Raw genomic sequence first — 13804 nt, forward strand, 5'->3', positions numbered from 1 at the left:
GGGAGCAGACTTTGGCCTCTTCAGGAACCTGCTTAGTAAGGTTCCATGGGATACAGCCCTAGAGGGCAGGGGGCCCAAGACTATTGGATGATAGTCAAGTATCACCTGCTGCAAGCTCAGGAGTGTTGCATGCCAACTAGAAGGAAATGCAACAGGCGGGCCAGGAGACCTCCTTGGATGGATAAGGAGGTGCTGAGGAAACTTTGGAGGAAAAAAGAGGCTTATAAAAGGTGGAAGCAAGGACAGGCGGCCTGGGAAGAGTACAGGGATGTTGTCCGGGAAGCTAGAGATCAGGTTAAGAAAGATAAGGCCCAGTTAGAATTAAACTTGGCTAGGGATGTTAAGGATAACAGGAAGGGATTCTGTAGGTATGTAGCAAATAAAAGACAGATTAGGGACAACATAGGCCCCCTCTGGAAGCTCTCAGGAGAACTGGCTGCCCTGGATTTGGAGAAGGCTGAGGTTGTTAATGACTTCTTTGCCTCGGTCTTCACTGTCAAAAGCTCTGACCACACAACTGAGGTCTCGGAAGGCAGATGCAGGGACTGTGAGAATGAAGACCTTGGGCCCACTGTAGGAGAGGATCTGGTTCGAGACCATCTTAGGAAACATACACAAGTCCATGGGACCTGATGAAATCCATCTGCAGGTCCTGAAGGAACTGGCTAATGAAGTTGCTAAGTCACTGTCCATCATATTTGAAAAATCATGACAGTCAGGTGAAGTTCCCGACGACTGGAAAAAGGGAAATATAACCCCCATTTTCAAGAAGGGGAAAATGGATGACCCAGGGAATTACAGACCACTCAGTCTCACCTCAGTGTCTGGCAAAACCTTGGAGCAGATTCTCCTGGAAGGCATGCTAAGGCACATGACAAACAATGAGGTAGTTGGTGACAGCCAGCATGGCTTCACTAAGGGGAAATCCTGCCTGACCTGGCCTTCTATGATGGGGCTACGGAACTGATGGACAGGGGTAGAACAGCTGATGTCATCTACCTAGACATGTGCAAAGTGTTCATCAGTTTCCCACACAACATCCTTGTCTCTAAATTGGAGAGACATGAATTTGATGGATGGACCACTCGGTGGATAAAGAACTGGCTGGATGGCCGCACACAAAGAGTTGTGGTCAATGGCTCAATGTCCAGCTGGAGACCAGTAAGGAGTGGTGTCCCTCAGGGATCGGTGTTGGGACCGGTCTTGTTCAAGATCTTTGTCGCTGACATGGACAGTGGGATTGAGTGTGCCCTCAGCAAGTTTGCCGATGACACCAAGCTGTGTGGTTGGGTTGATACGCTGGAGGGAAGGAATGCCATCCAGAGGGACCTTGACATGCTTATGAAGTTTAACCATGCCAAGTGCAAGGTCCTACAGCTGGGTCAGAGCAATCCCAGGCACAGCTACAGGTTGGGCAGAGAAGAGATTCAGAGCAGCCCTGTGGTGAAGGACTTGGGAGTGTTGGTCGATGAGAAAATGAACATGAGCCGGCTTCAGTGTGCGCTCGCAGCCCAGAAAGTGAACCATATCCTGGGCTGCATCAAGAGGAGTGTGACCAGCAGGTCGAAGGAGGTGATCCTGCCCCTCTATTCTGCACTTGTGAGACCTCACCTGGAGTACTGTGTGCAGTTCTGGTGTCCTCAACATCAAAAGGACATGGAACTGTTGGAACAAGTCCAGAGGAGGGCCGCGGGGATGATCAAGGGACTGGAGCACCTGGAGATAGGCTGAGAAAGTTGGGGCTGTTCAGCCTGGAGAAGAGAAGGCTGCATGGAGACCTCATAGCAGCCTTCCAGTATCTGAAAGAGGCCTATAGGGATGCCGTGAATGGACTCCTTATCAGGGACTGTATCAATAGGATAATCGGTAGTGGGTTCAAACTTAAACAGGGGAAGTTCAGGTTAGATATAAGGAGGAAGTTCTTTACTGTAAGGGTGGTGAGGCACTGGAGTGGGTTTCCCAGGGAAGCTCTGAATGCTCCATCCCTGGCGGTGTTCAGTGCCGGGTTGGACAGAGCCTTGAGTGGCATGGTTTAGTGTGAGGTGTCCCTGCCCATGGCAGGGGGGGTGGAACTAGATGATCTTAAGGTCCTTTCCTACCCTATCTATTCTATGATTCTATGATTTTAAAGATATGTATGTCCATTAAAATCTCCAACCCTGGTCCCTTGGTATCAGACCATAGGATCTAGCATTGCAGTAAACTCCTCACCCATGGTCTGGCTTGGACTTCTCCACAGACACCAGTTCCTTAGGGTTGTACTGGCTCTAAGTGAAGTCTTATTTAGGAGCCACAGTTTCTCCAGGAGTATAGCTGTTGTGGCACAGATTTATTCATGGCCACAATGCTCCTGTTCCAGCATGGCCTTCTCCATGGGCCATAATGCTTTCAGAGATATATCTGCTCCAGTGTGGCCTTAAGCAGAGCCTCAGTCCCTTCAGAAGTAAACCTGCTCCAACATAGCCTTACCCATGGCTGCCTTCCCTTCAGCAGTGTGCCTGCTCTGTTGTGGGCTTATACATGGCCACGTGCTTTGAGAAGCTTCAGCATGACCTCATGCACAGACATTGATGCTTCAAGGTGTACCTGCTGCAGCATGAACTTACCCACAGCCACAGATGCTTTGAGATGCACCTTCTCCAGCATGGTCTTAATCTTGGGCCACAATCATTTCAGAAGTACACCTGCTGTGACAGAGACATAACCATGGACACAGAGACTTTGAGATGTACCTGCTTTGGTGTGGACTTATTTACTGCCACAGACCCTTTGGGGTGTCCTGCTCCTACATAGAGAGCCATAGTTTGAAGTCCCTTTGACTCAAGTTCATACTGGAGTTCCAGCCTCTGCAGTACAGCAGCACAGAAACAGCAGTGATGCCCTGGCCATCTGCCAGACCAAACACATCACCATTGCTGTTATCAGAATGTTCCCAGACACAGCAGAGTCAGATGATAAGCTGTACAGCGAGCAGTGGAAGCAAAAAGCAGACACTAATGAGCTCTAGGGTCTAAGACACAGTAAGGCAAGCAAGACCCATGGCAAGCTCAGAAGCCTTCTATGAATAGCTAAACAGCAATAGCACCAGTAAGAATAATGCTGAATTTGAACTGGAAAGGTAAAATTGCCTCATCACTTCATAATCAGAATCTTGTGTTACACAAAAATCTTTAGGTACATGTTACCTTCACTGTACACAGTGATGATTTTCTGTGTAGCAAAACTGCCTAAAATGCAAAAAAACCCTAACATTCACGCAGCTGATTAAGAGGAGCAGCATACAAAAAAAACCCACCAAAAACCAAAACAAAACATGAGGAGTGCTTATATTGTCTTCTACTTCTTCTGCTGCCTTATATTTGTCTCTCCTTACAGAAATTAACCTGAGATACTTCACCGTGTAGCAGCAGAAGAGATCCAGGACCACTTCTCTGCAGCCAGCAACAGCCCACCTTTATGCACAAAGTAAGACAATTCATGGCTTTGGGCTGTTTCTGTTTCCAAGAAATAGCAAATCTGAACAAAGGAGAGCACAGTAGTATAGCCTCCACAGGAGAAACTTCTGAGCATGAGCTACAGCATGCTGCTAAGAAATATCACATACAGCTAGGGAAAACCAAGACACTCACAGGCAAGATCCAGCAGTTAGGATAAAAGCGTCAGATGCTTTTTTTTTGTAGCTCAGTAAGGTCTTCCTGAACTCTCAGGAAAATTCACTACCTTAACCATCTTCTTGTGTAAATTATTCAGCCAGGAGGGTAGGAAGCACACTGCTTGAGTGAAGTGATCAACAGAATTAGTAATCAACTAGGACTAACTACGCCTTGTTCTTCATTTGTCTCTCCCCATTCTCTCAAAGAGATTTGTGCTTTGGGGACTTTGTGCTAACTGCTTCCAGCACGGGCAAGGCTGTCACACCTATGCTTTTCATGGCTGCAAAGCCAAGAATGGATCTGTCCCTTCCTACATTAGAAACTACATGTCCAGCTATGAATCAGCAAGGCTGCAAGGTTCACTGCGGATATAAACCCAAAGATGAAACAGCTGGAAGTAGACATGAAGCATTCTTGGTCTATGTGATCTAAGCTAGGAATTTACTTCCAGAAGAAATTACACAAATATAGGGTCCAGCTGGATTTACATCACAAGACATCTAATGCACTTGGAAGAACCTATAGCGAGCAACCCCATTGTGTCTTGCTGCAAGAGACAGAAATGTTTACAAATCCTACCTGCTACTACCTCCTTGCTTGTCTCAGACACAGTAGCACTGGCCATTGGTTCAAAACACAGACAACCAAAGGATCATATAATTTACAGTGCTATTTAACTTATTACATCATCTTAAGCAGCATTTCAGATTATAGAATATACCCCCTGTTCTGATCAAAAAGGTCTTATTTTTTTCCTCTCATTTCAGACAGGTGTATGGAAACATTTACTTTCCAGTCCAGCTAAGACAGCTGGCAGGAACAAATATGAAAATGTTCAGAATATCTTAAAGAGCAGAGTTGGTGCTTTTTATTGTTGTTTTATAACTTTGCTTTAATCAGTTTTTTATCCATTGACTCCCTTGCAAGTTCCAACCAATATAATTAGCACTATCTAAATTAGTTATCACTCAAAATTACTTTATTCTTGGAAAAAGTTTTATTTTAAAATTATAGGTGTTGCCATAGGCTCTGTTAGACCTATATGCATGGGCACATTTTAAGTAGATAATATTTTAATCCTAATTAAAAAAAAATTTCTCCCCCTCTATAAAATGTTAAGATTTGTGAATGACCTTATTTTCCTTTTGATGACATATTGTGACAATCAACTGCCTTTCATTCATATATGTACTCTTCACCTTCCATTGAAACATTATATTGTTCAGCTAAGCTCTTATATAAACTAAACATACGTCTTAATTGTCAGGTTTATCTTCCTTGCAGATTTGATAGAGAGCAGAGAAGCCAACATTTCCAAAGAGTGCCTGTTTTAGACCGTTATCTACACACTGTCATCAGTAAGTAATACTTACTTACACAGTAAGACTGTGTCTTCAGTAGTTGCCAAACACCATCAATTCCTATTAATTTCAATGCAAAGAACAATATATCAGTACATCTGATAAAACATCAGCCAGCTCACAGCAGCGTGAGATGAGAATGGAGATGCTAAGGTACCACATCTCTCAGATGTGGCTTTGGACCCAAGACCTAACCAGGGTGTCTGGTGCTCTTAGTTAACCCAGCTAAGCCACTTCAAAGGCACCAAACTTAGTTAAAACAAGTCCACAAGATTGTTAGCTGACTTTGAAAATGTTGGCCCTGATGGAATTTTTTAGGTACCTATGTTTGGAAATACTGCCAGGAGATTTTATATACTCATAATTGCTCAAGCCATTGAGGGGTATGCATGCTCAACATTACTGCAAAAAAAAACTGTTTGTGGATCTGCACTGAGCAGATTACAGGAACAGGCTTTAGTTCTTAATCTCCAGTTATCTTAAATTGATGGGTCAATTGCTGAGGTATCTCCAGAGAGAACGCCTTCAACACGGGAGCTGGGGGAAGCTCAGCGTCCAGCAGCCTCAATTCAGAGCAGCCACAGGCACCGAGGAAGCCTCAAGCCCCCTCCAGGCCTTTTCAAGGAGTTGGCAGCTCCGCTGACGCAAGCAGGGACTCACAGGGGGCTGTACCAGGAGGGACCGCGGCTTCGTGAGCACTCGCCTCATGACCAGTGCCCGGTTCGGGAGCTCTGCTCTGGCTGCCCCGGCGGTGGCAGCGTAGGCCCCCAGACAGAGCCGATGAGAAGGAAGGCTGCAGTGCAGAGCTCGGGGTGTAGAAAGGGTGCACAACGGGCAGAGCTGCACCGGGTGCGCCCTGCTGGAGGTCCTCCTGCAGCAGGGGCTGAGCTACGGGACGCTGCCAATAGGATTGAAAGATGTCAGGGAAGCTGAGAGGAAGCAGGGCTGCTTGCTCCAGGCCCAAACTGTGCAGGGGCCATAGGCATCCGCCATAGCACATGCAGGAAAGGAAGAAGGCATTATTCCAGGAAACTGGGAGCTAGCAACAGAAAAAAAAACAAAACAAAAATCACCACCACAAACCAAAACCAAAACAACCAAAACAAACAAACAAACAACAACAACAAAAAAGAACAAAAAAAAAGGAGGAAGAGGACAATTAAAAGCAAGGGGCTTCCTCCTAAATCCGATGTCCCCCCCCAGAACTGCTTTGCAGTTCTGCACAGGGCTAATGAGGAAATGCGCACCACACCACATGAACAACCAGCTGATGCCCCAGTAAAGAGGTCACTACTGGTGCCACCAGAAAAAATCAGCAGGTCATAGGAGTAGGGGACTCTACTTTGAAAGGAACAGACCCATCTGTCAGCCTGACTCAGTCTCAAGGGAGGTGTGTTACCTACCAGGGGCTCGGATCAGAGATGTTGCAGAGAGGCTGCCTGGTCTAGTAAGTCCAACTAACTATTACCCAATTCTAGTGATCCATGTGGGTACTAGCGATATAGATAGCAGTAGCCTGGAGAACATAAAGAAGGACTACAGAGCCCTGGGAGAGGTGGTTCGGGGCTCTGGAGCTCAGGTATTTTTTAAATCAATTCTCCAGGATAAAGGGGAGGGCCCTAAAAAGACCAGGCAGATTCGGCAGGTTAATGAATGGTTAGAACAGTGGTGCCGTAGTCAAGGGTTTGGGTATCTATATATATAGAGTATGGAAAATTTAGTAGGCCAGGTCTACTGGGGGCTGGTGGTCGGAGCTGTTTTGGTAGGCGGCTTGCCAGACTGGTCAAGGATGCTTTAAACTACATGTGTTGGGGGAAGGGGGGCATCATTCCATCCCAACACACCCAGTCAGCTTGGAGTGATGCAGAGTTATTTCAGGTGCTCCAGCCAAAGAGCAGGCTTCATTTGGACCTCGGTTTAGATGCGTCTATACCTCTGGAAAGCATGCTAAGGCACATGAAAAACAACAGGGTGCTTAGTGACAGCCAGCATGGCTTCACTAAGGGAAATCCTGCCTGACCAATTTGGTGGCCTTCTGTGATGGGGCTACAGAACTGATGGGCAGGGGTAGAGCAGTTGATGTCATCTACCTGGACCTGTGTAAAGCGTTCGACACTGTCCCACACAACATCCTTATCTCTAAATTGGAGAGACATCAATTTGATAGGTGCACCACTTGGTGGATAAAGAACTGGCTGGATGGCTGCACACAAAGAGTTCTGGTCATCAGCTCAATGTCCAGTTGGAGACCAGTAACAAGTGGTGCCCCTCAGGGATCCGTGTTGGGACTGGTCTTGTTCAACATCTTTGTCTCTGACATGGACAGTGGGATTGAGTGTGCCCTCAGTAAGTTTGCCGATGACACCAAGCTGTGTGGTTTGGTTGATACGTTGGAGGGAAGGAATGCCATCCAGAGGGACCTTGACACGCTTGTGAGGTGGGCTGATGCCAACCTTATGAAGTTCAACCATGCCAAGTGCAGGGTCCTACAGCTGGGTCAGAGCAATCCCCGGCACAGCTACAGGTTGGGCAGAGAAGAGATTCAGAGCAGCCCTGAGGAGAAGGACTTGGGGGTGCTGGTCGATGAGAAAATGAGCATGAGCTGGCTACAGTGTGCACTTGCAGCCCAGAGAGGCAACCATATCCTGGTCTACATCAAAAGGAGTGTGACCAGCAGGTCAAAGGAGGTCATCCTGCCCCTCTACTCTGCTCTCGTGAGACCTCACTTGGAGTATTGTGTGCAGTTCTGGCATCTTCAACATAAAGAGGACATGGAACTGTTGGAACAAGTCCAGAGGAGGGCCATGAGGATGATCGAGGGACTGGAGCACCTCCTGTACAAAGACAGGCTGAGAAAGTTGGGGCTGTTCAGCCTGGAGAAGAGAAGGCTGTGTGGAGACCTCATAGCAGCCTTCCAGTATCTGAACGGGGGCTATAAGGATGCTGGGGATGGACTCTTCATTAGGGACTGTAGTGACAGGTCAAGGGGTAACAGGTTCAAACTTAAACAGGGAAAGTTTAGATTGGATATAAGGAGGAAATTCTTTACTGTAAGGGTGGTGAGGCACTGGAATGGGTTTCCCAGGGAAGCTTTGAATGTTCCATCCCTGGCGGTGTTCAAGGCCAGATCGGACAGAGCCTTGGGTGACATGGTTTAGTGTAAGGTGTCCTTGCCCATGGCAGGGTGGTGGAACTAGGTGACCTTAAGGTCTTTTCCAACCCTATCTGTTCTATGATTCTATGTGAAAGGGGACAGCTACTCCTGTGGAGTCTCAGTTCCAAATCTGAATGTAGCTGACAGCTTTGAGCCGCTGTGTTTTTGCACCCCAATGGGAGATGTTCAGGGAACAGTTTACAGGCAGAAGATGACAAAGGTATTTAGAGATCCCATTTCTCTGTGGAAGGATCTCTTGGTGACCAGAGGCATTCCTTGGTGGCTGTCTTCCTCTTAGAGAAGAATTTGAGTATACCTATCCACCTGCACAGTACCTGTCATTTATCCCTTCCCTAAGGAAAGAAATACGGGGTGGGGATGCTGGAGAATGGCCGGTCTCTTTCAAACACAGAAGAGGAGCAGGATGCAGCACAGGATGGAAAATGCCAGAGCAAAACTGGCTGTGGGCACATGACTGCAAGGTTAGCTGCAGTGCCTCTCTGGGGAAAACACTGGTCTTACCAAAAGACCATTTTAATCTTTATATCCCAGTGTCCTTTAATGAACCTTCAGCACAGCGTACCTGAATCAGCTTTACTGTTCACTCAGTTCCTGCAGGAACTCACTGCAACAACATCTGTCACAAACTGCTCCTTCCATGTATTCACCCTCCAGTCCCTCTCACTCTCTCATTCCCAGTCTCATTTCTTAAGAATAAGGCGGTGGGAAGGGAAGGTTCAACAGGAATCAAAGAGACCTTATCATTCAAATGTATCATTTGAAATTTGGTAAAGAGAAAGCTGAATAATTTCCCACAACCTGAGGGCAGTGCTTTCATCCTGACTTACTCCGCTATTTACAAAAAACTGTATAATTACCAGAGCAAATGCCACGTCACAGCCTGCACCTGCTATTGGCAAGATAGAGAACATGTTTCTGAAAGTAATAATTAAATAAACTTGTCCTTCCATCAGCTTCATCTAGTTTTGTAGCTTCTGTGTTCTTTAAAAGGAGCAAAACAATGCATTTGTGCAAAGAACTTTCTCTGCACATTTTAATGGCAATTATTGCATGTAAACTAGATGTAGTAAGAACTATGAAGTAGATGAATGTGGTCTAAAAAAAAAAAGAAAAAAGAAAACCAAACAACAAGTTGTTTCAGCAGAACTGATCAAAAAGTGATTGCAGTTTCAGGCATGGTCCCATGATGGGACTGACAGTCCTGAGTGAAAGAATTATTTTTACCCAGCAGCTCATTCTTGGGTGGAAGATCCATCTGGGAAGAGATGGACATGCTTGAAATCCTGGGAAGCAGAGACAGGGTAATGGTGTGAGGAGAGGATTGACTGCAGGGAAGAATCTTCTCTTCTACCCTTCATTTCTACTTTGAGCTATGCCAGTAATACTGCTGCGAGATCTGCCAAGTGTGGCATCCCTCCTAGGCTGCATCCAAAGAGAGGATTCAGGTTTTCTCTGGGGTTGTAGCAGCTTCCTAATGCAAAATTCGTCCTAACCCAAGCCAAGGGAAAAGGCGGATGCTGGACCTTCACATAGACAAGACCAAAAGCTTGGGCTCAGATATCTAGACATACCTCACATCTGTCACACACATCTTTCTACATCTCTTCATTATGTATTTTCCTCTCTACCTAACTGACATCTGTGGTGCACATTCCTTTTATATTGCACTTTAACACAGAACTCAGTTGAGCAACTGGATGGGACATTTATCTGTGTCACCACTGGCAAGAGCCTTATGTCACTGCTCCTTGCCTACTAAAAGTCAAATATATAGTATTAAGCCATTTCACATCACAGTTTTGGAAGATGCATGCAAGGTAGGATCATGAGAATTAAAGGAGTGGAGGGCTCTATTTTCCATTAAGGATTTGCTGACAAAGAATCTGTTGGCAATTAATAAATTAATAGACGTTTTTGTAAATGTCTCATGAATTCTTACTGAGTTTAGTAAGGCAAAATCCCAGTTCAGCAGCCCACAGAGCATTTGATCTGTGGTATTTATAGCTGTGGTTTGCAACTGTTTTTTCACAACTTTCAGTGCTTAAAATTTTACTACAGTGGTCCAGCCCCTGCTCAGTGTATTTAAACCAGTTGCCAGTGTTGTTCATCATTACCTCCAGAGACCTCTCAGAGCAGTTCTTGGATGATTTTGGAAACCCTTCTTTTGGACCAAGCAAATAAGCAAGTTGTAACTTCAAAATGCTATTTTTTATTGCCAACTAAGCCTTTACGAAGTACTGAAGATTCAATACTACATTGTTGCTACGAAGCATGTTTGAAAAGGCACCGTGTGCTAAAGGTGAAGGCAACAGCAACAGTTCAAGAAAATCCCAACACATGACTCCCACAGGCAAACAGACCTCAGGAAATACCCTTCTTAATCACCTCTTCGGACAGTAAGGAAATTACTTCTACTAAAGATTTGCTTCCTTTCCTTTTCAGTACCCTAGATATTTGGAAACTCTTCCTGGGATTTGCAGTGGTTCTTACTTAAAGAGTAATTTATTGACACTCCTAAGAGAACACGTTAGTTCACAGAATATTATTCATCAAAATGCTACAAAAATGGCAGTTTTATTATGATCCTAATCTATAAAGCTTTTTGTCTATCTTTAAAGCTATGGTTATCTTGAAGTGCTTAGTCTCATATTCATTGCTTTTATAATTGGACAACATAGAACAATGGGAGATTTACGAGTTTATTAAGAACCAAAATTAATGTAATCCAATATCACCCTTTGTTGAAAGCCACCTACAAAAGAATTGCATGAGGATGTGAAATGAATAATCTTTCGTGTTTTTCTCCTCTTGAAATCACTATAGTGCCTTTCCAGAGCATAATAAATGGCAGTATGTTATGAAAAATTAATACAAGTCTTACCAGGTAAATAATTTCAGTAGATTTTTGGGCACTGGCACAGTTTGTTTCTGTCAAATGTTTTCACAGAGGAATCCTTTATTTGAAGTGATCTTTACAGTCCAGACTTGAAAGTCTTAAAATCAACAACTTAGTTCTTGTTCTACAGGCAACAATATAGTCATTAAACCCAAACTCATTTGGTTTTTTTCATACCATTAAAGACAGACTTGTGCATGAAGCAATGTTTCTAAGGTGGGAAACTAAAATTTATACCAGAAAAGGTAGGGCAGTTCAGCACCAGGAAATAAACCAGAAAAAGTTAGCTCACTTTACAAGATCTAAATCATGCTCCACACTAGCCTCATTAGTCCTTTAAAGATCAACTGAATGATTAATGCTGAGCAGGAGTCAAATCTTCAAGGATAAGAGCAATGAAAAAATGGAAGCAATGTGTCCCAGTGATGTGTCCCAGAGTTTAAACCAAGTAGTCAAACAGATGAAGGGATTTTGATGCTTCCTTGCCATGGACAGAACTAGTTTTTCAAGTCCTACATCCTTTCTAGGTTGAGATGAAGTTGGAAGAGGTTGAAAAATATTTCACAAATTTCTGTGTGAAAATGTGCTTTGATTCTGCAAAATTGACTCAGAAAATGTCTTACTTTTACCACCTTGGCCTCCTGAAACCTACTTCAAATCAGAGGACCAATTTTCTATTGCAGTACTTTATCATTGTTCAGCTATATCATTAATTACGACATTCCCTTCTCTGCCTGGCCCTCAAAGTGCTTTTATAAAGATAAAGAATGAAAATGGCACTATGCCTATTTTACAGTCAGAGAAACTGAGGCACAAAATGACATAACATTACTTTCTCATTGCAGACTGGACCTTGAGATGAGACCAATGCAAACTATTAAGAATCATCTTTGCCTGCTACAAGGAAAAGTCTAGTCCTCTCAACTGAGCAGTCACCAGCGACACAGACTGATCTTTGTGTTTGGTTCTGGTACGCGTGTTGTCTCTTCAGCTGTAAATTTGTTCTCCTGACTGGGTGAACTGTGCACCAAAGAGCTGTCAGGCAGTCAGTACCTGGTCACATACATGACCTGTCACATGTCTGGATTACACCACTCCCTGAGAAGTCAATGGTAAAGCAGCACTTGACTTTACTAAAAGCCTCTTTGGAACACTTTTCTGCGTTACAAGAAATTGTCATCTTCAGTTATCTGCCTTCTCCTATCTAACCCACAAACAACAGAGCCATCCATGCCCATTTGCTGTGTTTTGTGTTCCTGGGAATGCTGACCATCTCTCTGCTAGCTCAACCAGCTCTTAGCTTGCTCTGTAGCTTCTGGGCTTTGTTGTAATGCCAAGTAAAAAAATGCATCAAGCTATTTGGAATAGACCTTCAGAGAGATATTGAGAGTTTCAGGAAGGGAACCAGAAGGCAGAGGTGTAATAAATTAATCCTTTAGTTTTAATGTATTTAATGTGATGTTTCTGATGTCTCTTATTCTTACCTCACTTTCCTGCACCATGAGCTTACAGTCTTCTCATTTCCAGGGTGAACAAACAAGATGATGATTTCTGTGAGAAAGATGGGAGACATCTCTTCTGCAAGACAGTTCAGCTCCCCACCTCTGGAGAGCTGGGAAGAACAATGGGAAAGGCTCAGCATGCAAACTTGCCATGGCTCAGCTCCTCCCTCCCCATCAGTAGTATTGGCAGTAAGCACCAGCTGCTACCGGGCCAGGACATTTAGAGCCTTTCCCTGCTGAAAGTCACAGGCAATATGCTGGATCGGTGCCAAAGGCTCCACTGACCTCAGTGGCCACTGAAAACCAGATCCTATGGGATCTTCTTGCATTTACACCTTGCAGAATATCTGTCTGGTTCTGGGAAATGCCTCAAAGGGGAACTATTGCTTCAAGCTCCCTCAGGCAAATCATACCTAAGATTGTTTATCAAATAAAACTTTATTCATTGGCTTAAAGAATAACTAAACATTATTGTTGATTTCTCTGCTTTATTGCAGCTAATGGCAGAGCAGGATGTAATTTTTTTCTTTCCTTGGGTCTTGTTAGCTCTTTTGCATTTCCCCATAGATGTTTTCTTATAAAGAATAAAAAATATAATAAATAAATTGAAAAAAAATGCTTGTAGACCCAAAAGAAAGAATGCATCTATTATAAAATAAAATCTCTTCTAGTAGCTATTAGAATGCATTAAAAATATTCCCAGGACTCTCCCCTCCAGTTATGTTGCAAAAGCCGTGCAAATAATAATTGTGGCTAAGTGCACTACAGTGACAGTCAATATTGTACTTCCCAAGCTAGTACTCATTATTCTTTATGGAGCTCATGCATTTTGTGAAAGATCAAAAGATTTACATATCATATGGAGTGCTTTAGGGAGTGACTTGCTGTGCACTTTAAATGCACAATGTTCCACAGCCATTTAAATACAGATTTCATTTCTGTCTTCTGTGTGATATTAAATTTGAAAAAAAGAGGGAGGAACAGACAAAATCAACTTGGGTACCTTTGTTCACATCATGAAATACAATTTTAATTTGGTTTAGAGATAGAAGTGTATTATTTTTATAGGATGTTATTGAATAATCTTCTAGGCTCAGCACTGGCCTTTGCTCATGAAAGAGATGAAGGAAATAATTTCTTTTTATGACCGCTACAGGTGAAATCATCTGTTCTTCCATGCCCTGAGGAAGGGGACAGACTCCAACATACCACTTGGC

This window comes from Pezoporus flaviventris, unplaced genomic scaffold (assembly GCF_033815535.1).
Source record: "Pezoporus flaviventris isolate CSIRO_AGI_PZ_B2104156 unplaced genomic scaffold, CSIRO_AGI_Pfla_v1 ptg000035l, whole genome shotgun sequence".
NCBI classification, from domain to species: domain Eukaryota; kingdom Metazoa; phylum Chordata; class Aves; order Psittaciformes; family Psittacidae; genus Pezoporus; species Pezoporus flaviventris.